At 45.9% G+C, this 25,392-nt stretch overlaps 1 long non-coding RNA gene across 1 annotated transcript in view; it reads left to right on the plus strand.

The window, feature by feature from the left end:
- The first annotated feature begins 726 nt into the window (after nt 1–726).
- LOC149122165 (uncharacterized) overlaps nt 727–25,392 on the plus strand; it is a 70,521-nt gene continuing 45,855 nt past the window's right edge. The window contains exons 1-2 of the long non-coding RNA XR_016221378.1: nt 727–810; nt 929–1,264. This is a non-coding gene — a long non-coding RNA (uncharacterized LOC149122165). The remainder of the gene's footprint in view (nt 811–928; nt 1,265–25,392) is intronic.

Consider the following 25,392-nt stretch of genomic DNA (forward strand, 5'->3'; position numbering starts at 1 on the left):
ACCTCTGCGGGCTCCCCAGCTGATGCATCTGTCCCGCATATAGGCGAATCCGGTTTTTTCCCCCTTGTCACCGTTCCCTAAAAGATGCAGGATGACAGCTGGGTAGCCAGCATTTCCATCGTAGGAGGTGTTACAAGCGATCCAACGACGGTTCACTGTGAATGAGGGGGTGCCAGTTGGCCAGGGTAAACATTTTGCAGAACGGACTCGAGCATCTGAAGATTTTAGTGCCCCGCGAAGTGGACAGGGCATCTGGCCCCGGTGCCCCCGTGCTTAATTGCGGGCCGACTTCACTCTTCATCTTCCAGCACTTTCTGTTTATGACTGCTTCTTACACTTGTAGTATCTGCGGGGGCTTTCACATTTTCTGTCCAGACAGACTCCACATGGGATTTTTTTTTATATCTTGACTATGTTTAGACAAAGATTAGCTTTCAGGAAGTACAAAATAAATATGCACAAATAGTGGAAGGCATGACATGCTCTGGCTCTCACCCTCGCTGGCCAGGGATGAGGTCGCCAGCTTTCTGTGTGTGTGACACCTGCGTGCCTAGCCACAACTTTCTGGGGGTGGGGGGGTCCATGAACAGGAACGCTCCTTGTGCAGAGCAGGGACTGGGTCTAGGTTTAAAAATGCAATAATGGAAACGTTCAAGACTACCCCCGCCCCCAGGAAGTTACTGGTTGAGTTTATACCAATCAGGTGACTTAACCCCAGTTTAGGAGGAAGAAAGTTCAGTCGAAAGCCACAAAACAAACCACTGTTCACCTTGTTGGGTCTGCACTGGCTTCTTGGAGCCGATCCAATGGGTAGAATTTATTTGTTTTCATTCGCTATGCCTTTATTCATTTGTATAGTATGTACTAACTGTTTTCTGCTTTTGTCTGTTAAACTTGTCTAAGGAATTCATGTGTTTCTTTTCTGTAGGAGGCATTGAAAGGAGAAGTCAACTTGATGGGCATAATTAAACAACTTCATTTATGTGCAAGAGCTGGGATAATTGATGATGATGACACTTGTGCATGAAGTTGGGGCTGGTGCTGTGGTGTAGCAGGTTAAGCTGCCGCCTGCAGTGCCAGCATCCCATATGGGCGCTGGTTCAAGTCCTGGCTGCTCCTCTTCTGATCCAGCTCTCTGCTATGCCCTGGGAAACCAGTAGAAGATGGCCCAAGTCCTTGGGCCCCTGCACTCATGTGGGAAATCTGGAAGAATCTCCTGCCTCCTGGCTTCGGATTGGTGCAGCTCTGGCTGTGTGGCTATCTGGTGAGTGAACCAGTGTATGGAAGACCTCTCTCTCTCTCTCTCTCTCTCTCTGCCTCTGCTCTCTGTAACTCTGCCTTTCAAATAAAATAAATGAATCTTTAAAAAAAATTCTACACGAAGTGCAGGTAGGTGGGTGTTCAGGGTGGTTTCCTGGGTTAGCATAGATGTGTTAGGCTAACCAACATACTGTCTGTGAATATTCATTCACTTCCAAATCTTTCAGCTCTTGCAAAAGGGAGCTAGCTTTTCAAATATTGTAGCTATTTTCATGGCTGTGTTCCAGTTGCTGCCAGCTCTTCAGGGGCTCATATTTTTGCCTGTTGCAGAGTCTCCGGATGTCAATTGAGATTTTGTAGTGTGGGTTGTGCACTGTGGGACACAGTAGGTGCCAACTTCTGGCTCTTGTCACTTCTTACTTCTGGCTTTAACATTCTGTTTCTTTTCATTATTAAGGGCTTTTTTTTCTTTTTAAAGATGTATTTATTTTATTTGAAAGAGTTATGGGGAGAGAGAGAGAGAGAGAGAGAGATCTTTCATCTGCTGGTTTACTCCCCCAATGGCTGCAATGGCCAGGGCTGGGCCAGGACAAAGCCAGGAGCTTCATCCAGATCTCCCATGTGTGTACAGAGGCCCAAGGACTTGGACCATCTTCCGGGGCTTTCCCAGGTATATTAGCAAGGAGCAGCTGGGACTCAGACTGGTGCCCATATGAGATGTCACCACCATAGGCAGTGGCTTTACCCACTACACCATAGTACTGGCCCCTAAGGGCTGCAGGGCTGCCCCTAATGATGGCTTCTCCCTTCCTGTGTGAGACTTCTGACTCTGGGGTAGCAACTCCTCTGCAACTTGGAATTGGTGATCGCTTTGCTCCTGAAAGCTGGGAGCTGGGGCCAGAGTTGTACAGCAGGTTGAGCTGCCATTTGTGGGGCTGACAGCCCGTATGAGTGCAGCATATGTTCAAGTCCCATATGAGTTCAGGCAGTTCAAGTCCTGGCTGCTCTGCTTCCAATCCAGCTCCCTGATACGATACCTGGGAAGGCAGCATCTGGGACCCTGCCATCCATGTGGAAGGCTTGAATGGAGTTCCAGGCTCCTGGCTTCAGCCTGGGCCTAGTCCTGGACATTGCGGCCATTTGGGAAGTGAACCAGGGGATGGAAGTTCTCTCTCTCTCTCTCTCTCTCTCTGTCTATAACTGCCTTTCTAATAAAATAAACGAATGTCCTTGTTAAAAACCTGGGAGTCTATCAGCAATCATGGCAATTATAGGTGACGCATCTTGCAGGATAGGGGACTGCTAAAAGGCCAAAGCTTGCACCCATTAACATGCAACCTGGGGACTAGTGGCTGTTAAAATAGCCTCCCCATTTAGGCACCGAGAAAAATATATAGGATTGGATGCAATTTTTTTGAATGAATTTGTTGCTTTTAACATCCCATACTTGGATTTGTCCCTTGGATTTCGAAAATCCTGCTAGAACTAATATACGGCCACAAGGGCTCAGTAGATTGCTTCAGGCACCAGTTCCGGAGTCAAATACAGGATCACATTTCAAGTTGAAAATTGAAGCATTGGCAGGCAGAACACCATAAATAGCCTAAAACTCAGTAGAACCAGAATTCCAAATTACATCATAGCTGGAGCTATGTTTTGGTAATTGAATGAGTGCCAGCATTTTCTCCAGTTGTTACATTGCAATGCAGCCTTTGTTCCCATACCAGGACGTTTCTGTGTAGTCAACATCTGTTCTAGCTGTTACAACGCAGCCCTGGCTTTTCCATTCTATAGCGTTGTAACCTTGCCAGGCTTAGAGCAACTCTTGTTGGACAGGCTTTTGAGCTCCGGTTCTCGGCCACTGCCCGTGGGCACAGATAGGACCTAACAAATGGGGGTGCACCCTCATTCCCTGCCACATAACCCACCCCCTCACTGGCTGGTGTCCAAGCATTTGCACATGATTTTTTTTGCAAATGTCCTTTTCTTGCAATTTGCATTTGTTTACAATGTGGGTGTTGTTGTTAATGTTTGGGACACAAAGAGTCGCATTATTTGACTTGGATGGACACAGATTTCTTTTCCCTTGGATAAAAGTCTTCCAGCATGTCCTGGTGTCAGTGACATCATGGAGTTGCAGACAGGGTCTCCCCATGGTGCCATGGAGGGGTTTAAGACTGCTGTGTGGGAAGAACATGATTTTTGATACAAACTGAAAGCAAACTGCCTCTGGTGGTTGAAGGGACGTCGAGACCCTGCGTTAGTGATGCTGATAAATTCATGGGTTTTCTCGTCTCAGCTAACAACGTCCCACCATTACTGAAGTGAAGGAGGTCGTAATTTTCCTGATATATCCCCTCAGAGACACTCAACACATGGTGGTCCCTTCACTGTAGGGAGTCCCTCTGGGCCTCGGTTCCCATGGTGACTGTGGGACCCACAGACATCAGCACCGCTCAGAGAGGGTAGGGCCAGCCTTCATCCTCTCTTGGAAAACAGCATTGGTCTCTGATCCCCTTCCTGCTGTCAATCATTGTGCTAGGGGGTGGGGGGCCCTGTCTGAGCAGCTTGGGAAAGGGCGGCCCACTGCAGAAAGGAAGGGAAACACAGCACTTCCCGAGGTGCACAGCTCTCACTCCTCCAGCTTCTCTTTGGCCACAGTGGGACTTCTCGGCACTCCCTGTCTCTGTCTCGTTGACAGATGGAAAGCTCCACGTGGACTCTGCAGAGTTGCCACGAAACAGGTGCGAGTCAGGGGTGAACCGTGCCGTCCCTCCCCAGAGCTCCCGTCACCCCTGTACCCACACACCAAGGACCCCTGTCTCCACGCTGTGTGTTTTACACCCATGTCACCCACAGGGTCATCACCTCTGGCTTCCAGAATTCTTCCCCAGGTATCAATACGGGAAGGTTCTCTTCTACCCATGCTCAACCCACAAACCTAAGAGTTTGGCTTTGCTGCCTTCCCACAGACAGTCAATGGCCACATCCAAGGGCACCTTGTCCTCTTCTGCCAGTCTCTATTCTTACTGCTACCACCCTCTCCCTCCTCCCCTGCAGCCGCTGAGATACTGTCTGCCCTTCCTCTCTTCCAGTCCTTGCCACACAAGAGCAGTGGGAATCAGCTGCATCTCCCTTGTCCGGAATGCAAGAATGTCGTCCACGGCACCCAGGATCCATGCACACACCTGCTCCCCCCAGCCCCCAGCCTTGTCCCTCCCCAGCCCCCAGCCTTGTCCCTCCCCACTCTGCAGCCTCAGGCTGGGCCTCTCTGGCCTGCACAGCCCCCACTCTGATGAACACACCTGAGGGCCTTGCATCATTCTCCAAACTTGAGGTACATGGCCAGGCCCTTAACATGCCGACGTCTTTCTTAACCTTTAATGGATTTAACGAAATTTAATTTAATGGAAATTTATGGACTTAATGGAAATACCGTCCTTTCCAAAGAAACCTCTCCAGGGTGATGTGAGAGGATTTCCACAAGTTCATGGAAAATGAAATTGAGAGGTACATGTATTTTGTTGCAAAAGTTTTTTTGAGATGCACTTGTCATTTTTTCATACTGTGCATCTCCTATGAACTTTTTTTTAAAAAAGGATTTATTTATTTATTGGAAGGCAGAGTTACAGAGAGTTAAAGGGGGGGGGGGAGAAAGAGAGAGAGAGAGAGGTCTTTCATCCCCTGGTTCACTCCCCAGATAGCTGCAATAGCTCGAGCTGTGTCAATCCGAAGCCAGGAGCCAGGAGCTTCCTCTGGGTCTCCCAAGTGGGTGCAGGGGCCCAAGCACTTGAGCCATCTTCTACTGCTTTCTCAGGCCACAGTAGAGAGCTGGATCAGAAGTGGAGCAGCATGGACTTGAACCGGCGCCCATATGGGATGCTGGCACTGCACGCAGTGGCTTTACCTGCTACCCCACAGTGCCAGCCCCACCACGAACTTCTTGAGGATGCCTTTGTAGCATGGATTTAAAATTATTGCACACCAAAATAACATCTAATTGCATTTTAGACTTCTGAAAACACTCTCATATTCACCCCACTGTCCTGCCGCTTCCAAGCTGGTTACTACCTTGCTTACGAGTTATGTGTCTGTCTGCCCCTTGTCTGCCTGCACTGGCATGATGTTGGCTTGGGAAGGAGGGAGGGTGCTGGCTTTATTCATAGCTTCTCCCCAGCCCCTGGGGTAGAGACTGTCCACTGTAGGTGCTGAATTACATATGTGTTAAATGGGCTCATTTTTTTTTTTTTGGTCCTTTCTTTAGCCCTCAATGACAAGTGCTCAGTAAGTAGCCCTTGGGTAAAGAATAAACATATGAATGAATCAATAAGCACTATCCTTTGGTTTGCTCCCTAAATGTCCATAACAGCCAGGGCTGGCCCAGGATAAATCAGGAGGCTGAAGCTCCAACCAGGTGTCCTACATGGGTGGCAGGGACCCAAGCTGCCTTCCCAGGGTGCATTGGCAGGAAGATGGATTGGGAACGGAGCAGCCCACACTCAGACTGACCCTCTCACATGGGCTGCAGGCATTCCAAGGGCTTAACTCAACACTCCACAGCACCTGCTAGCCAGACTGACTGCTTCATTTTCTGGTGCCTGTGGATGTAGGGATCCTGAATGAAAGATAAAGTTCTACTTTTTCTTATTGATTGGTTTGGACTAAAACAAAAGTGGATCTCTCTGGCCTTCTGGTCCTTGCTCTGACCAGGGATTTCCCTGCCTGTGTGCATTTCCTGGGGTGGTGGTGCTGGTGGGGAACTGCATAGGAACTGGGCTATAGCCAGGAGGAACCATCCTGGGACAGCTCTGAACAAGCGGCTCTCAAGCCCAGCTGGAGTCTGGGGTGAGGGGACTTGGGAGCTCTAGGGCGCTGCCAGCGATGGCGCGGGTGGTGATAAAAGTGGACTGGTGATGAAGCCGGGGGACTCGCCACTTGCATTCTGTCTTTCCTTCCAAGGGCCTTGATCTTCACATCTGGCCATCCGTGGCCTCCTGTGGACAGCAATCCTCCAAGACTAATGAGTGTCAGGTAGCATGTGGCCCTGCAGCGCTGACTCTCAGTGCACAGATCCCAAAGGTAGTCTGGAGGAGAAAAAAAAGGGCTCTCCAAAGACCCTCTTGTCACTTCCTCATGCCCCGCCTTGCGCTTGGAGGGAACCATGGCCGCCCCTCATGTGCCCGCCCCCCTCCCCGGGTCGGGGCGGGGCGGTGGGGGGTGCTGGCTCAGGGCTAGACCTGGCTCTCTGCTGCCAAGGTGCAAAGTCCAGGCTTGTATCCTGAAGATGCCTCGCATGTTCGTGCTATTTGCTCCTTGGGTGTAACTCACTGCTCATGAAAATTTGGCACACGGAACCTCTCCATCCCAGTAATTCATTGATTTTGTAGATTTTTGGAACCATCTCGTAATAGAACATCGTGCTCATTGTGTGTGTGTGTGTGTGTGTGTGTGTGTTTGAAAGACCAGATGGGAAAATCCTGTTCCCTTGGCTATTTATAACCCTTCCCAGGCACTAAAAGCACAACGGCCATAACTCTCACCCCCTCCAAAAAATGCCGAGCCCAGCACTTTCTTATTTTATGCACCTCCACGCTCTTAAGTGCTCACTGTTTGGATTTCTGATCTGATAACTGTATTTAAAGACTGCCTTTTACTGGAATTTCACGCTTGTCTGAACTCTCTCTTCTGGCCAAGTTCTTCGCCTCTGAGGCTCCGTGGCACCGGGCCAGGGCGATGCCTGCCCCCAACGCTGTTGCAGCTCTGGCTGGGGTGTTCGGGGTGGCATCGCTGATCATGTGGTCTGAGCAGTCCCAGGAGAGCTTCCTGCTGTCCCGGGAACCGCCATGCACTGGGCCCTGCACGTCCTGGGGCCTCGGGGTCCCCCCATTGTTTGGCTCCTGCACTGTACCGAGGCGCGGTGTTCCTTAGGAAGGGAGGGGCCCTGGAATTCTGCTTGTTGCAGGAACTTCCCCATGACTTCCTGCTCCCCAGGTCGCCCCATTGCCCTTTCTTGGCCCTGAGTCTTTGTGCAAGCTCTCTGTCATCTGCCCATCTTACTTTAGGAACGCACACTTCCCAGTTTCTCGACGTTATGTGGGATCTATGTGCTTATCTTTGTAATAAACAAATTGAGGGGGAAAATTCTGCAAGGGAGCTGGAAGACTGAACATGGTATCATTCACAGTTGCTGGACATGGGGGAAGTGTGGGGTGAAGGAGGCCTTGGAAGTATGGGGCTCAGCACTGGGAGGGAAGGGATGGGCTCCCCCCACCAAAGCCTGCAAACCATCCAGGCTGGCAAAGAGCTTCGTGTCCCATTTAGTTTCATGTGTGCTGAGGGTCAAGGTGTACCTGCCGTGGGCAGTGACATCAGGTGCCTCAGCTGACTGTGGGCTTCAGGGAACCCCTCACTGAGACAACATGAGCTAAGACCGTGTAAGCAAGGTGAGCTGATGACATTCTACTATCAAAGTGAAAAAAGTGAGTCACAAAAGTGACATTTATGGCCGGCACTGCGGCTCACTAGGCTAATCCTCCGCCTGTGGCGCCGGTACCCCGGGTTCTAGTCTTGGTTGGGGTGCCAGATTCTGTCCTGGTTGCTCCTCTTCCAGTCCAGCTCTCTGCTGTGGCCCGGGAGGGCAGTGGAGGATGGCCCAGGTGCTTGGGCCCTGCACCCGCATGGGAGACCAGGAAAAGCACCTGGCTCTGGCTTTGGATCGGCGCAGCACCGGCCGTAGCGGCCATTTGGTGGGTGAACCAACAGAAGGAGGACCTTTCTCTCTGTCTCTCTCTCTCACTGTCTAACTCTGCCTGTCAAAAAAAAAAAAAAAAAGAAAAAAGAAAAAAGTAAAAAAGTGACATTTATGTGCAAAACATGGGTTTGAACACCCACACCCATACACATACACACACACACACACACACACACATGAGAGAGGGAGAGAGAGAGATAGAGAGAGAGAGAGATCTTCCATCACTGGTGCACTCCCCAGATGGCCACAACAGCTGGAGCTGGGCCAGGTCAAAATCCATCTAGGTTTCCCACGTAGGTGGCAGGGGCCCAGGCTCTTGGGGCATCTTCCGTTGATTTCCTAGACACATTAGCAGGGAGCTGGATCAGAGACAAAGCAGCCAGGACTCAAATCCGTGCTCTTAAGGTTAAGCCAGAGTTGCAGGCGGTGACTCAGCCAGCTGCACCACGACACGAGCTTCACGCGCTGTCTTGTTCTTCTTCCCCGTGGAGGTCTGGTTCCTGGTGACGGAGGGGCTGGCTGATTTTGACCAGGAGGTGGCTCCTGCTTCAGGCCACCAGCCCTTGAGTCCTTCCATTTCTGCTTCCACAGCCAATCAGCTGGCTAGGCTGATTATGGCCTCCCCATAGGGTCAATAGGTCCGTGGTGGGCTGTTTTTACCTAGCGACATGATGTGACGTATACGTACTTGACTGCCCATCAATGTTTTAGTAATGTGCTAACTGAGTCAGTGGAGGCCTCTTGTTGGGCTTTGGGACTCAGGGACCTGATCCCAGACACCCTTTTCCCTGCGGCTTCCACCCAGCCTCTGCGTGACCTCCAGGTGGCGGTGGCAAGTTGGGGAGGCATTGGGAAGGTGGTTCTGGGTTACTAGGGTAGCGGGCTCTGGGCACTGAGTCGCAGGTCTCAAGGACACCCCAGGGAGAGACTGGCATGCAGCCAGCTGTTTGGCTGACTTGGCTGCAGCTTCAGCTTGTCTTCTCAGTATTTAGAAAGTGCAGCATGAATGCCTCTGGCAGGGCGCAGCTGTGGGAAAATAAAACGCATCACTTCTCAGGGACAAGTTCGCAGTGTCAAGTTCAGTATCGCTCCAGTGGCTCCTGCAAAGGGGAGAGCGCCCCATCAGTGGACCTCAAGCTCCGCCCTGCCAGGTTTGACTGCAGGCGTCGCTCCCCAGGACGCAGGGGCCAGGCCACCAGGGTCCAGAGGACTCAGGGACTCAACCATGGTGGCTCTGGGTTTCTCTACAGAAGCAGACATTGCCCAGAGCCCCATCACCCTGAGCCAATGACCACACTTAGAAGCACACCCTTGGGCTCGTTATAATTTCAAGTGTCAGTTGGAGAGCACGGCCACTTTATGAGTGGTAGAAGTGTGGATTAGCCGGGCAAGCAGGTGCAAGATGATGTAACTGTTGTCCACTTGGCTGCTTGTGATTGGCTGGGCACATTTCCTTTCCATTTAATTTAATTTAACTATTGACAGGAAGTGAGTCTGAGTAAGGTTTTCATTTTTTTTTCCGTGTGGGATCCAGACTGTCAGAATGACCTTCATCTACCTGCCTCTCACTTACTTACCTGAACACTGTTAATAATTTTTTAAAGATTTATTTTATTTATTTGAAAGGCATTACGAATGATAATAAAATAATTAGAACTTTCTAGAAATACTTGCAAACCCTTTCACAGCACCTCAGAAGACTTTAGAACCTTTTAATAACCTTGATTTAATTCAGGGGTGGACAGCTGACTGCTACAACTCCACAAAATACATTTGGTAATTATCTTACACATGTCTTCTAATGTATTTACAGACCATGCAGTTGATTCCAAGGAAAATTTCCATGCTTGTTCCAAAGTAGGAGTTTCAGGCTTTTTTATAATCATTATCCAATAAACTCAGACAAGCAAATCAAACCATGATAGAAATACACATTTTAAAAATTGGGAAATGGTCTCTACTACGTGGATCAAGCTGATAAATACATGTAGAATAGAGGGTTACAGAGAGGTAGAGGCAGAAAGAGAGAGGCAGAGGCAGAAAGAGAGAGAGAGAAAGAGAGACCTCTTCCATCTGCTGGTTCACTCCCTAATTGGCCACAATGGCTGGAGCTGTGCCGATCTGAAGCCAGGAGCTTCCTCTGGGTCTCCCACTGCTTTCCCAGGCCATAGCAGAGAGCTGGATGAGAAGTGGAGCAGCAGGGACTCGAACCAGTGCCCATATGAAATTCTGGCACCACAGGCGGTATCTTTACCTGTTATGCCACAGCACCGGCCCTCATTAATAACTTAGAACCAAATTTCCATCTGTATTTTAAAGCACATGTTAGTGTAGAATAATCTCGGTTTAGCACACACATGAATGAATGTGCACCATCACATACATGTGACACATGTGTGTAAATGTATATCCTTAGATTTTACATAAATGACCACAGTTCATGTTCGCAGCCAGTCTGTGGCATGTGTTCTTATTCTCATCCTGATTTCATTAAATTTTTTTATTTAAAAATTTCGTGGACACACATGACGCTTCATTATGTGATTACATTGTGTAAGGTCAAATCAGGGTAAATATATTTCTCCGTTCAAGCATGCAATATTTCTTTATAGTATAGGCATCCCAAAATCCTGTACTCTAGTATTTTTAGGGAGACATATAGGTTACCATTATCTGCCGTCACCCTACTGTGTGACAGGACTCTGGGACTTCTTACTCCCCTCTTGCTATGATCCGATACACATCAGTCAATGTCTCTGCCTCCCTCCCCAGCCTCTGGTAACCAGCTTTATGTTTCTAATTTCTTTTTTTTTCCTATTTATTTATTTATTTATTTATTTTTTAAACTTTTATGTAATGAATATAAATTTCCAAAGTACAGCTTATGGATTACAATGGCTTCCCCCCCATAATGTCCCTCCCACCCGCAACCCTCCCCTTTCCCACCCCCTCTCCCCTTTCATTCACATCAAGATTCATTTTCGTTTCTCTTTATATACAGAAGATCAGTTGAGCATACATTAAGTAAAGAGTTCAACAGTTTGCTCCCACACAGTTTCTAACTTCTGTGAGGTCACGGATGTCTTTTTCTAGAGTCCACCTATCAGTGCGACTGTAACATTTGCTCTCTGTGTTTGGCTTATTCTGTTTAAAGTGACGCCCTCCATCTCCATCCACGTTTATCCAGACGAGATTTCGTCCTCCTCTGTGGCTGAGCGATACACCATTGTGTGCATCTGTGCCACATTTTCTTCAGTTCACTGAATTTTTAAAGAAGAACAAACGGAAGCTAAGAGGATTTAAGTCACTTGTCTGAGGCCGTACAACTGCTAAGTATGGAGCTGGGATCATTCAAACTCAGCCACTCTTCTTCTTCTGTTGTACCCAGCTGCCTCGTTTGACTACCAAGGAGTCCGCAGGTTTCTGGAATCAGCTGAAACCTGTTCCCAGGGACAGGTCCTGGTGCTAACACATTGAATTTGATTGTGATGGATTTCACCTGTCCCTGATATGCTCACAATTATTTTAATATCTCCCATGACTTGTTTGTGTATTATTTCCAAGTCTTTGCTGCTTAGTCATGCATTTTCATTTCCCTTAATTACCCATGCAATCTATTTAATAATGCCTCCCCCCACTTCTTTTCACAGCTGTTGGTTGTTGCATGCATGGTGAATATACCCAGGGTGAAATGTCACACACTGTAGACTGTAGATTAGCGGAAGTCTTTCTCAGCGGTTATCTTCAAGTCCTGCCTCCACAGATGCAATGTTCAGCGCTTTGTGTGTCCCCTTCCTGATATTTCCATACAGATGCACAATGGTATTTTGTTTTTGTTTCAGTTAGTTTCAGTCCACCTTTTAAAACTGAAAATGTTCAAAAGCAGAGGTCCTTGAGTATACTTTTAGATGTGGAGCATAGATCTTGATTTGGAAGGATCCCTTTTTCATGGATTATGGATAATTTTCTATTCTACATGTATTTATCTGCTTGATCCATGAAGTAGAGACCATTTCCCAATTTTTAAAATGTGTATTTCTATCATGGTTTGATTTGCTTGTCTGAGTTTATTGGATAATGATTATAAAAAAGCCTGAAACTCCTACTTTGGAACAAGCATGGAAATTTTCCTTGGAATCAACTGCATGGTCTGTAAATACATTAGAAGACATGTGTAAGATAATTACCAAATGTATTTTGTGGAGTTGTAGCAGTCAGCTGTCCACCCCTGAATTAAATCAAGGTTATTAAAAGGTTCTAAAGTCTTCTGAGGTGCTGTGAAAGGGTTTGCAAGTATTTCTAAAAAGTTCTAACTTTTATTATCAGATTATTGTTTTATATTTTGGTGGGTCATTTCTTTTACTACTAGAGCTATTACGGGATTGTCCTCGAGTTCTGAATTTAATATGGACAAACATCTTTTGTGACATAATCTACCTAGATTTTTACCTAGGTTTTTGCTGATCCTTTCGTTTTGCCCCAGAGGGAAACTTCTGGGTTCCACGGTTATGAGTATGTTTAGTTCTTAAAGAAACTGCCAAACTCTGGTCTGGAATAGCCGAATCATTTCCAACTCCACCAGCAACACACAAGCTATCCAGTTTCCCCACACCCACACCAGCAGCTGGCAACAGCCATGTTTGGTTTTAGCTGCTCTCACAGGGATGTGATATATTTCATTATGGCTTTAATCTGATTTTCCCCAGTGTCTAGTCTGTTGAATACTTTGTTCATGTACTTGTTTGCCAACCATATATCTTATTTGGTGAAATGCATTTGTGATGTATTTTCTAATTGGAATTTTTTTATCACTGTTAAGTTTTGAGAGTACTTTGTAAATTCTGGGTCTGATGCCTTTGTCAGATATACGATTTTCAAATACTTTGTTGGGTCTAAAGCTTGCCTTTTCATCTCTTAAACAGGATCTTTTACAGAGCAAAAGTATTTCATGTTGATGAAATCCAGATTATTGATATTTTTTCTTTTATGGATTGTGCTTTTGGTGTCATTTCTGAGCCTTCACTAAGCACTCAGTGTTGATGCTTTTCTCTATGTTAAACTTCTAAAAGACTTACAGTTTTACGGATAGCATCGGGATCTCTGATGCATTTTGAGTTAATCATTTTTAAAGTGGGAAGTTTAAGCTGAGATAATGATGCTTTTTGTGGATAGATGCCAAATTTCTCCGGGAGCATTTGTTACAAAGACTACCCTTCTTTCATAGAACGCCTTCACTATTTGTCAAAAATATTAGCTGAACTGATTTTCAACAAAGGCACAAAGAATATCATTGGGGAAAAATGATCTTCAGTCCCTGGTGCTGGGGAACCGGATGTTCATAGGCAGAAGAATAAAGCCAGCACGCCCCTCCCCTAGCTCTCACCAGTTACAGTAATGGGTTAGAGACTTAGATCTAAGTCCCCAGACTGTAAAGCTGCTAGAAGAAGTCACACTGGAGAAGCTCCGTGACTTTGGTCTGGGCAAGGTTTTACTTTCAGGAGTACAAGCAATAGAAATCAATATAGACAAATGGGGTTGCAGGCAACTCAGAAGCTCTGTTCAGCAAAGGAAATAATGGATGGAGTAGAGATGCAGCCAGCAGCATGGGAGAAAGTGTGATCAAAGTGCATCTGACAAGGGGTTAATGTGCGGAATACACAAGGAACTCAAGAATCCCAATAGTAAAAACAAAAAGCAAAACCAAGTAATTGGATTTAAAAATGGGAAAAAGATTTGAACAGGCATTTCCTGAAAGCAGATACACAAACGGCAAACAGGCATATGGAGAGATGCTCAGCTTCACTAATCCTCAGGGAAATGAGAATGAAAACCACAATGAGATATCATTCCATCCCAGTAGGGGTTGTTATTATCAAAAAGACAAGACATGACAGATGCTGATGCGGCTGGAGAGGAAGGAAAAGTCTGTTGGTTGGAATGCAAATTAGGACAGCCGTTATGGAGAACTCGAAAAGACAGCAAATAAGAACAACATGCAGCCCAGCGATCCGATCCTACTACTGGGCATACAAAATAAATAAACCAACATGTCGAAGAGCCAATTGTATGCCCTTGTTTATGGCGACACTGCTCATAATAGTCAAGATTTAAGATCTAAATGTTCAACAATGGGTGGATGGATGGGTCAACATGGCCATCTTACACAAAGGAATACTATCTACCCACCAAAAGGAGGAAATGCTGTCACTTGTGACCCCATGGGTGGGCCTTGAGCACATCATGGCAAGCAAAATAGCCAGACACAAGAAGGCAGCTGATGCACGGTCTTACTTGTGAGTGGCCCCTTAAGCATGCTAACCACATAGAAGTAGAGCGTGGAGCAAGAGTTCTCAGAGACTGAGGAAGATATGGGGGAGGGAAGAATGGGAGAGGCTGGTCCATGGTTGCTACACTGAGTCGGCAGGAGGAGTAAGTCCTCGTTCTTAACTCTAGAGGCACGGGACTCTCGTTACCAATGGTGCACTGTACTTATGTATTTAAAATAGCTGGAAGACAGCTTTTAGAATGCTTTCACCACAAAGTAATGATAAATGTTTTGAGGAGATGAAAATATCAATACCTTGATTTATTTACTACAGAATGTATACGGATATCAAATCATCACATTCTACCCCATAACATTATTATGAGCCAATATAGATTTAACATAAAATATGAATAAAATAAAGCTGCACACGGAAATTTTTAAAAATATGCTGATTTTTCTCCCTGAGCCTATCTTTGGCTCCGCCCCATTGATCTTTGTGTCTATTTCTCTGTTCACACACCACATCCTTCTGTAACAAAGTTATATCAGATGTAATTTTTCCACTTCATTTTCCTAATTGTTTTATTCTATTGCTTTTGTCTTCTAGAGAAGTTTTTGATTAAGCTTGTCTCTGTTGACAAAAAGGTCTTGCTGAGATATTGAAAGGGATTTCATTAGACCGAGTCGCCAGTTTGTAAAATCCATGTACCTCCTACGTGGAGTCTGCAGTCCGTGAGCACAGGGTCTCTGCATTTGTTTAGACTGTCTCGCACTAACATTTTGCAGTTTTCAGCATACAGGTCCTATGTATGTCTTGTTCGACTTGAGGTGGGGGAACCACTATAAATTGTGTTTGTGGTTTTGGTTTTCATTGCTCACAGGTATAAATATGATTGATTTTATGTGTGGATATTCTCAACCGCAGCTTTGCAGAATTTACTTATTCTAGGTGGTATTTTTTTTTCTGTAAATGCCTTTGTGTAATTTATGTATGCGATCATGTCCCGAACAGTCTGACATCTTCTTTTCCAACCTGCCTGCCTGTTGTTTCCTTTTTTTATGTCTCATTGTGCATTCTAGACCACGGATAAGGTGCTGAATAACAGGGGTGAGAGTAGAAATCCTTGCCTGGCCCCAAATCGTCAGGGTAAATGTTCAGTCTTTCACTACTGATTATAGCTAAGATACTTTACAGAAACTCTTTTCTTTTTTTTTTGAATTATTTATTTATTATTTGAAAAGCAGAGTTACAGAGAGGCAGCAGCAGAAAGAGAGAGAGAGAGAGAGAGAGAGAGGTCTCCCATCTGCTGGTTCACTGTCCAAATGGCTGCAATGGCTGGAGCTGGGCCAATCTGAAGCCAGGAGCCAGGAGCTTCTTCTGGGTCTCCCACATGGACACAGGGGCCCAAGTACTTGGGCCATCTTCTGCTGCTTTCCCAGGCCATCAACAGAAAGCTGGGTTGGAAGAGGAGCAGCCAGGACATGAACTGGCATCCATATGGGATGAAAGCACCATAGGTGGAGGCTTAGCCTACTTCCCTACAGAACCTTTTCCCAGCTCTTATTCTGTTAATGTGCCTGGGAAGGCAGCAGAAGATGGCCCAAGTGCTTGGACCCCTGCCATCCACGAGAGAGACCCAGAAGAAGCTCCTGGCTCCTGGCTTTGGCTTGGCCCAGCCCTGGCCATTGCAGCCACTGGAGAGTGAATTGGCAGATGGAAGATCCCTCTTTCTGTCTCTCCCCCTCTTTCTATCACTCTGCCTTTCAAATAGATACATAAATCTTTAAAAATGAGATTTTTCTCTGTTGGCGTGTTAGTATGTTGGATTGCAAGAAGTATTTATTTGAAAGTACGAGTTACAGAGGTAGAAGCAGAAAGACCTTCCATCTGCTGGCTCATTCCCCAGATGGCCTCAATGGTCAGGGCTGGGCCAGACTGAAGCCAGGAATTGGGCCATCTTTTGCTTCTTACTTGGGCACATTAGCAGAGAGCTGGGTTAGAAGTGGAGCAGCCAGGACTTGAACCTGCACCCGTGTGGGATGCTGGTACTGCAGGAGGAGGCTTTACCTGCTAGGTCCAGCACTGGCCCCTGATTTTTAAAATGTTTCACCACCTGCACCCCTGCATGCGCCTCACTGCTTGACCCTGGCTGGACTCTATTTGCCCCTGTTTTGGTAAGAGTTTTTCATCTGTGTTCATGGTACAGTTTTTCACTGCATCTTTGGTCTGGCTTTGGATTCAGACCATGTTTTCCAAGGGGTGTTTTTATACCCCTTCTGTACTCTAGAAGAAATTGTGAAAAATTTATATTTGTTCCTCAACTTTTGGTAACTTTTCTCCATGAAACCATTTGGGCCTGGAGATTTCTTTTTTTTTTTAGAGTTTTTATATTGCAAACTGCATTTGCTTAAGAGTTACAACGTTATTCAGATCGCCTGTTTGGAGTTAGTGTTTCTGGTTGGCAGTCTGAGGCATTGTTCCGTCTCTTCTAAGCTGTCACATCCGTGTGTGGAGAATTCTCTGCATCATCCTCTTTCCTTTTTGAAAGCGTCTGCAGTGCCATCCCTTGTTTCATTCATGATGCTGGGAATTTGTGTCTTCCTTTAGTGACATCACCTTGTTCAAAGTTTGCAATTTTATAATCTTTTCAAATAACCCATTATTAAAATATACCTTACCAGTATTTTGATCACTGCTTTTCTTTAAAATGGCCTATTATCCAAGGATAAATATTCTTGGAGTACTCATTTTCTTTTTTTAAAAAAGTATTTCTTGGCACACTTGCATTCACTAATTGCGGGTAGGACTCAACTGCTTCTTTTTCCTACATCTTTCTTTTCTCAACCATCTTTCAGAAAATTTTAAAAGCGGATGCACGTTACCTCTGGGGTACAATGAGGTGCTCCGATGTGTGCGCAAGTATGCAAAGTGCACTGATTAAGTCAAGGTGAGCAACATGCCCATCTCCCGTCACCACACAGTTGCAGTGTCCACACTTCCAGCCACGCATGAGCGATGCCACAGTTTATGGTGAGCCTCAGTGCACCCCCAGTGCCGTGGAGCTCCTGACCGGATTCAGCCCATCTTACCGTGTTTTGGTATCCATCATCCAACCTCCACTTATCCCCTTCCTAATACCCTTCCCACTTACTAGTAATCGATATCCTACATTCACATTGATTTATTTTTGTTAACTCCCACATGTGAGACAGAAGATGTGCTTTTGTCCATCTGACTTGCTTTAAATAGGACCCCCCATTCCATCCATTTTGCTGCAAACGATAGGATATCATTCTTTGTATGGCTGCATAATATTCCATTGTGTATATTTTCTGTATCCATTCATCCATTGTTGGGCATCTACACTGAAGTACAATCAACAAATGCAAAATTAGACCAGAGGGAAGATACGGAGCTAAGACCCTTCTAAACCACCAAGGAAACCATCAGCAGTCTAAAGAGACTACTCACAGGATAGGAGAAAACTTTAACAAACCATTCACCTGAAAAAGGATTAATAAACAGTATCTGTAAGGAACTCATAAAACTAATTAACCAAAGAGCAAAAACTCAACTCAAAAAGGACCAAATATATCAATAGACACTTCTTAAAAATCAAATCTAGGGGCTGGCACTATGGCACAGCAGGTTAATGCCATGGCCTGAAGCACTGGCATCCCATATGGGCACCAGTTTGAGAGCTGGTTGTTTCACTTCCCATCTAGCTCTCTGCTATAACCTTGGAAAGCAGTAGAAGATGGCCCAGGTCTTTGGGCCCCTGTACCCATGTGGGAGACTAGGAGAAGCACCTGATTCCAGCTCTGGCCGTTGTGGCCATCTGGGGAGTGAACCAACAGAAGGAAGACCTTTCTCTCTGTCTCTCCCTCTCACTGTCTGTAACTTTACCTCTCAAATAAATAAATAAAATCTTTAAAATAAATCACAATGATATAGCATCTCACTCCAGTTAGAACTGCTGTTATTGGAAAGATAGATAATTACAAATGCTGGTGAGGAAGGGGAGAAAAGGGAACATAGAAACACTGTTGGAAGGAATGCAAATTAGTATATCCATTATGAAGAAGTATGGCAGTTCCTAAAAGCTATACGGATCTGCCATATGACACCTATAACCACTTCTGGGTGTATACCTGAAAGACATTGTACTATTATCACTGCACCATTCGTGAGAGCTATGATATGGAATCAAATAACCCATTTTTTTATGTCATTGATTTTATTTCTTTTCTGTTTTCAATTTCATTTTTTGTTCCTATCTTCATTATTCTTTCCCTCTGCTTCTGCTTTATTATCTTCTTTTTCTAGTTTATGATCTCAACTGAGGACTTAGATGATTGGTTTGAGCCTTCTCCTCTTTCCTTAATGTAATACCACTCCAAGAAGTAGTACTTTTTACTACTGTAATGTATTTTCTCTAGTAAGGTTAATTTCATGCTACAAATTTCACTCTCAGTATTCCTGTAAGTGCATTCTTCATATGCTGATATGTTGCATATTCATTTTTGTTTAATTTAATGTACTCATATCTTTAAGTTTCCTATGATGGCTCCTCTTTGACACATGGGTCATTTGGAAGTGTGTTCATCTCCAAGTGGAGATTTTCCTTGATGCCTAATTGGATTCCATTGGGGCCAAAGAATGATCTCTGCATAATTGTAATCCTATTAAGCTTGCTAGGTTTGTTGTATGGGCAAGGCTGTGAGCTGTCCTGGTGTGTGTTCTACAGTCTTGAAAAGAATGTATATTCCATTGCCTTGAGGGGAGGGTTCCATGCGGGCCAGGTAGGAGCTGTTGATTGAGTATGTCAATGACTTCTATCTCGCTCATTTTCTCTCTAGTTCTTTTGTGGATCACTGGGAGAACGGTGTTGGAATCTGCACCACACTTGCGGGTTTGTCTGTTTACCCCTCTGTTCTCTCAAATTGTTCTCATGTAGTTTGTAGCTCTGTGGTTCAGGGTGCACCTTGAAGCCTCTTGTGTCTCGGACTGGCCTCGTGACTCATTATGCTGGATGTTTCTGTACCCCTGGGCATCTTCTTCCTCTGAAGTCTGCTTTATCAATACTAATTCAGTCCCTCCCGGTTTATTTCCATTATATTTGCATTGCACATGTTTTTTTGTTTTGTTTTGTTTTGTTTTTGTTTGTTTTTTTTTTTTTGTTTTGTTTTGTTTTGTTTTGTTTTTGACAGGCGGAGTGGACAGTGAGAGAGAGAGACAGAGAGAAAGGTCTTCCTTTGCCGTTGGTTCACTCTCCAATGGCCGCTGCGGTCGGCGCACTGCGGCCGGCGCACCGCGCTGATCCGATGGCAGGAGCCAGGAGCCAGGTGCTTTTCCTGGTCTCCCATGGGGTGCAGGGCCCAAGCACTTGGGCCATCCTCCACTGCACTCCCTGGCCACAGCAGAGAGCTGGCCTGGAAGAAGGGCAACCGGGACAGAATCCGGTGCCCCGACCGGGACTAGAACCCGGTGTGCCGGCGCCGCTATGCGGAGGATTAGCCTAGTGAGCCGCGGCGCCGGCCAATTGCACATGTTTTTTATGCTTTGACTCTTGACCTACCTAGGTAGGTCGGTGTAGATAAAGTAAGCTTTGCTAGACCATGCATAGCTAGGTCATACCTTTTGTCTAATCCATTTGTAAATCTTTGTTTTAAAAATTTGGTATATGTAGACAATTTACACTTACAATAGTAATTGTTATCCTGTCAACATAATAATTGATATTATCTGCCATTTTTAGATTATTTTCTTCCGCTTATTTACTTCCTGAAGGTGACGTGAGTGGACTTTCAGAATGCACTTGACTTAGTTCCTCGTGTGTTACACTGTTTATGTATAACTTATCATAGTCTGCTCTGTTGACACTGCAGCAGGCTAAGTCAAGCACAGAAACTTCACATCTTTCATCTTTCACCCTCTCCTCTTCCTAATAAAGCTGACTTAGATATTTCCTCTGCAGACACTGGGAGACGCATTAGACACCACCACACACTTCGCTTCAGTTGTCAAACACAGTTTAGGAAACCCGAGAGAAGGAACGTCTTCCTGAGGCTGTCTTGATTTCCTAAAACACTTCCCTTGGCTCTGGCATATTCCAAGTTGACAGCTCTTTCCTGCCAGCCTGGAGAAATGTGCCACTTCCTGCTGGCTTCCACAGCTTCTGAAGAGAAAGTCACGGTCGTCTGAGCTGTTTTCCCCTTACGGTCAAGTTATTCTTTTTTTCCATAGCCGCCTTCAAGCCTTTTTCCCATTGTCTTTGGTTTTCAGAACTTTGATAGGATGTGATGGGGGTGGGTTTGGTTTTATCCTGTTTGGGGGTTTGCTCAGTTTCTCAAATGATGTATTTTTCCAAATTTGAGAAATTTTCTGCCCTTATTTTCAGAATATGTTTTCAGCCTCTCCTCTGGGACCTCAAACATGCGAGTGCTTGATCTTTAGTTATAAATCATACATGTCCTGGAATCTCTTTTCCTACATACGCCCACACTTCAGGTCCGCAGGCTTAAGCCTCTGTGGATTCAACCAATCCTGGATAGAAAATATTTGGGAAAAAATTACATCTGTACTGAATGTGTACAGTCTTGTTTTGTAGACATTATTCCCTAAACAATAGTGTGTATCAACTATTTACATAGCATTTTCATTGCATTAGATGTTACAAATGATCTAGACATGGTTTAAAATCCACAGGAGGCTGTATGTAATATATGCAAATATTATGCCACCTTTATATAAGGGACTTGAGCACTTGTAGATTTTGGCATCCACAGGGCATCCTGGAGCCAATCCTCCCTCACCGCCACCTTCCCAGCCCCACCACCACGTACCAAGGGACAGCCATCTACTGTTTCAGTGTATTTTCCTTCTATTATTCAGATGGAGTGATTCCTAGTTTATTTTCTGGTTCACTGATTCTTTCTAGGTTTTTCTGTATTCTGCTGGTGAGCCTATCCATTTTTTAAAAAATGATTTATTTATTTATTTGAAAGACAGTTACAGAGAGTCAGAGTCAGAGAGAGAGAGAGAGAGAGAGAGAGAGAGGTCTTCCATCCGCTGGTTCACTCCCCAGATGGCCGTGATGGCCGGAGCTGTGCTGATCTGAAGCCAGGAGCCAGGAGCTTCTTCAGGGTCTCCCACGCAGGTGCAGGAGCACAAACACTTGGGCCATCTTCTACTGCTTTCCCAGGCCATAGCAGAGAGCTGGATCAGAAGTGGAACAGCCAGGACTTGAACCAGCACCCATATGGGATGCCAGCACTGCAGGTGGTGGCTTGGTAGGCTATGCCACAGCACAGCACAGGCCCTGAGCGTATCCATTTCAGAAAGGCAAAAAGACAGAGACAAGCAGACAGAGGGAGAGAGAGAGAGGGAGAGAGAGAGAGAGCGAGAGAGAGAGAGAGAAATCGTGCATCACCCAATTCACTTCCCAGTTGCCTGCCACAGCCACAGCTGGGCCAGCTCAAAGCCAATGGCTTGGAACTCATTCTGGCGACCCTCACATGGGTGGCAGGGACCCAGGTATTTGAGCCATCACCTGCTGCTTCCCTGCAGGGAAGCAGGAAGCTGGCTGGGAAGGGGATGAGCCAGGACTTGAACCAGGCTCTCTGATATGAGATGTGGGTGTCTGAAACGCTACACGAAATGTCCACTGGCCCATTTCATGCCTCATTCTCTCCTTTACTTACTGGCTGATACACCCTAATTTTTTCATTCATTTTCATAGTGGTTGCTGAGACATTCTTGCCCGATTATTCCAGTGTCTGTGTCCTCTCACTGTTTGTTTATGACTTCAAGCTGAGATCCTGACTTCAAGCTGAGATCTTCCTGGACCTTGGCTATTTGATTGAATACTGGACACTGTAGGCCTTATGTGATGAAACCCTGGGTGTGGATTCAAGCTTGGGTTTAATGAGTTTCCTCTGGCAATGTCCTAGCCCTGAGTGGGATGGGTACCTTGTTACTGCTTAGCAGGTGTTCAACTTCTGGCTTCTGACGCCGTGTCTACTGACGGTGTCTACTGCCTCATGACACTCCAGTGGGTGTGCATTGGAGCTCTCCCCTCAGCCTTAGCTGACGGGGCGAAGGTGGAGCAGGTGTTTCTGTGATGTTCTGTGGGAGTAGAAGGCTTTTGTGTAAAACTTTTATGTCTTGTGAGGCAGCCCCATTCCTGCTCCCCTAACAGGAGAAAGTAGGGTTTCTTGGAGGGCTATGTTTGTGTGTCCTAGACGGTGTTTCTGCATTGTCAGCCTCTGTGGCACCCACGGTGTGAACCCCAAGGAGGCCAACGAAAACCCCAAGAGGCCACTGCCATGGCGTTTGTTGGATATGGCATCCCTACCCTGCGATAGGGTCTGCAGTCTACTGATTCTTGTCTTACAATGCCCAAGTTTGTAGCTGTCCTCAGCAGGAGGAGTGAGACTATGTGCTTCGACTCCATCTAGAACCTCTGCTATTCTGTCTCCAATGTGTTTCTCATAAATAGTGTATGACAGTTCCTCTTGCCCTGCCTGGATGTCTTCACACTGGGTAAGGAAATTCTCATTGGTTTCAGAAATCAAAACAGGAGCTACAAATCTCTTCCATCCCTGGGTTCGTGCTTTGTAGTGATTTTTTTTTCTTAGTTTTCTGACTCAACCAAGCAGGGTTTTGTCTTCTTTTTGTTTGTTTCTAGAAGCTTTGTTCATACCTGCACAATCCTGGAGCAACCATGACGTGTTTCAGCAGGTGAATGGATGCACCATCTGTGGTCCATGTGTCCAGACGATGGAGCACCATTCAGTACTCAGCAGAAGTAGGCTATCAAACCCAGGAGAGACATGGGAGGGTCGCATGTTGTTAAATGAAAGAAGCCAGTCTGGGAGCCAGCGCTGTGGCGTAGTGGGTTAAAGCCCCAGCCTGCGGCACCAGCATCCCATATGGGTGCCGGTTTGAGTCTGGACTGTTCCATTTTTGATCCAGCTCTCTTGTATGGCCTGAGAAGGCAATAGAGGATGGCCCAAATTCTTGGGCCCTTACACCCATGTGGGAGACTGGGAACAAGCTCCTGGCTTCTGGCTTTGGATCAGCTCAGCTCTGGCCGTTGCAGTCATTTGGGGAGTGAACCAGCAGATGGAAGACCTCTCTCTCTCTCTCTCTCTCTCTTTCTCTCTGGCTCTACCTCTCTCTCTAACTCCATCTTTCAAATAAATAGAATAAATCTTATGAAAAAAAGAAGCCAGTCTGAAAAGGATTCTTACTAGAATATCCCAACCGTGTGGTACTTTGGAAAAGGAAAACTTTGGACAGGATAAAAGGATCTGTGGTTGTTAAGATTGAACCCAGAAGTTAACTATGGACTTTAGGTAATCATTATATCAATATTGTCTCATTAAATCTACCAAATATGCCACACTTAGTACAAGATGTGAATAACAAGGAAAACTGGGGCCCACGTTGTGGCGTCACGGGTTAAGCCTGCAACATTGGCATCCCATATGGATGCCTATTTTTCACACTGGGGTCTTTCAGAATTATTTCTTTTTGCATGTGGAGGCAAATTAGCCTTCAAAAAAAGTAGAAAGCATATTTCTTTCACTTATCAATCCAATAAACAGTGGTGAATTCTAAGCTAAAATTTCCAACCAAAATTCCAAATATGAGCAAAGCAAAGCCTTCAAGTTTTCCATGACAGAAGATCCTCATGAGTTTAAGATAAAATAGTCCTGAGAATATAAACACCAATCATGTTGATAGACTGCCACCAACTACACCAAATGCATTTGAAATGGTAAGAATGTGTATTGCAAGTGAAACAATGATAATATTAAGTGGTATCATGATCAAATAATGACAAATCAATGAAAATGGAGAACTGCAGAAAAAAATCATCAATTATTACAAATAACACAAACTAAAAATTATTTTTAAAATTAATACAAAATAAAAAAGAATTAATACAAAGTAACAAAATTAAAATTTATTAAAGCTCTTGTGGCAGGGAAGTGGATTAGAGGGACTGTCCAAAGAACAGCAAATAATAGACACAGCTTCAGTCAGCAACCTGATCTCACAAGTCTTTGCCGTAACCTTGTAGTACACACACACACACACACACACACACAGCTCCCCAAATGCTCACAACACCTGGGGCTGGGCCAAAGCCAGAGCTGGGTCTCTCAATCACTGGAGCCATTGGTGCTGCCTCCCAGAGTCTTCACTGGCAGGAAGCTGGATTCAGGAGCCGGAGTTGGTAATTGAACCCCAGCATGCCATTGTGAGACACAGGCAAGCCAAGGTCTAAATGCCCGGCTCTGAAATTTTGCTGTTCTTCCCCGTGCCCCAGTCTCTTTAGCTTGCAAGGCTGTGCCTTCGTCACACCTTGAACAGCCTCTTAAGTCATCCACAGCTCCCAGGTAAGGAGCTGCCCTGATCCTCTGTCCACAGCTTGCGTCCTGGGGCAGCGTTCGCCAGGAACCCAGGAGCGGCGGCTTCTTCCTCATCCATCTTTGGAGCAGGTCCATCCGCTTCTGCTTCCTCCAAAGAGCATCGGGAACTCAGCGGCTGAGGCCGGAAGCCGAGGAGGTGAACTGTGCTGACCCCGAATGCCACTGTCCTCTCTGGGCCAGGTGGCAATCCCTGCACATGCAGGCAGGCCCAGCATCCGGCTCTGTTCCTTATTAACCGAGCCCACTGGTCACCACCCAAGGGGGCCTGAAGAGCCCACTTTGGCAGGAATAACAATTTCAAAGAAGACCCTTTGACCTTAAGCTGGATCTTCTTAAGAGGTGATATGAGGGCACGGCTTAGAATCCCAAAGGCTCTCTTCTGGGGAACAGGCTTCCTGAGCCATCACAGGGAGCTGGAGTGTCCAGGCCTGGACTAATCGGACCTTGAGCTAATCATCTCCATCTGGTCAACCTGTCTGTCCTGTGTGCTGTCCCCAAAAGGCCCCCTTAATGCTTTAGCCGCCATTGGGGAAGGAAAGCAGAGTCATGTTGAATTCTCACTGTTTTCAGAAGCAGCAGCACATCTTAAAGGGCACTGATGCCCACAAGTTCAAGTTCAAGTTCAAGTGTTCCCACGAGTGAGGGGAAAAATGCAGGGCGAACTCCACCT

The sequence above is a fragment of the Oryctolagus cuniculus genome, chromosome 15, assembly GCF_051225735.1.
Source record: "Oryctolagus cuniculus isolate XC-2025 breed Fujian yellow rabbit chromosome 15, ASM5122573v1, whole genome shotgun sequence".
NCBI lineage: Eukaryota > Metazoa > Chordata > Mammalia > Lagomorpha > Leporidae > Oryctolagus > Oryctolagus cuniculus.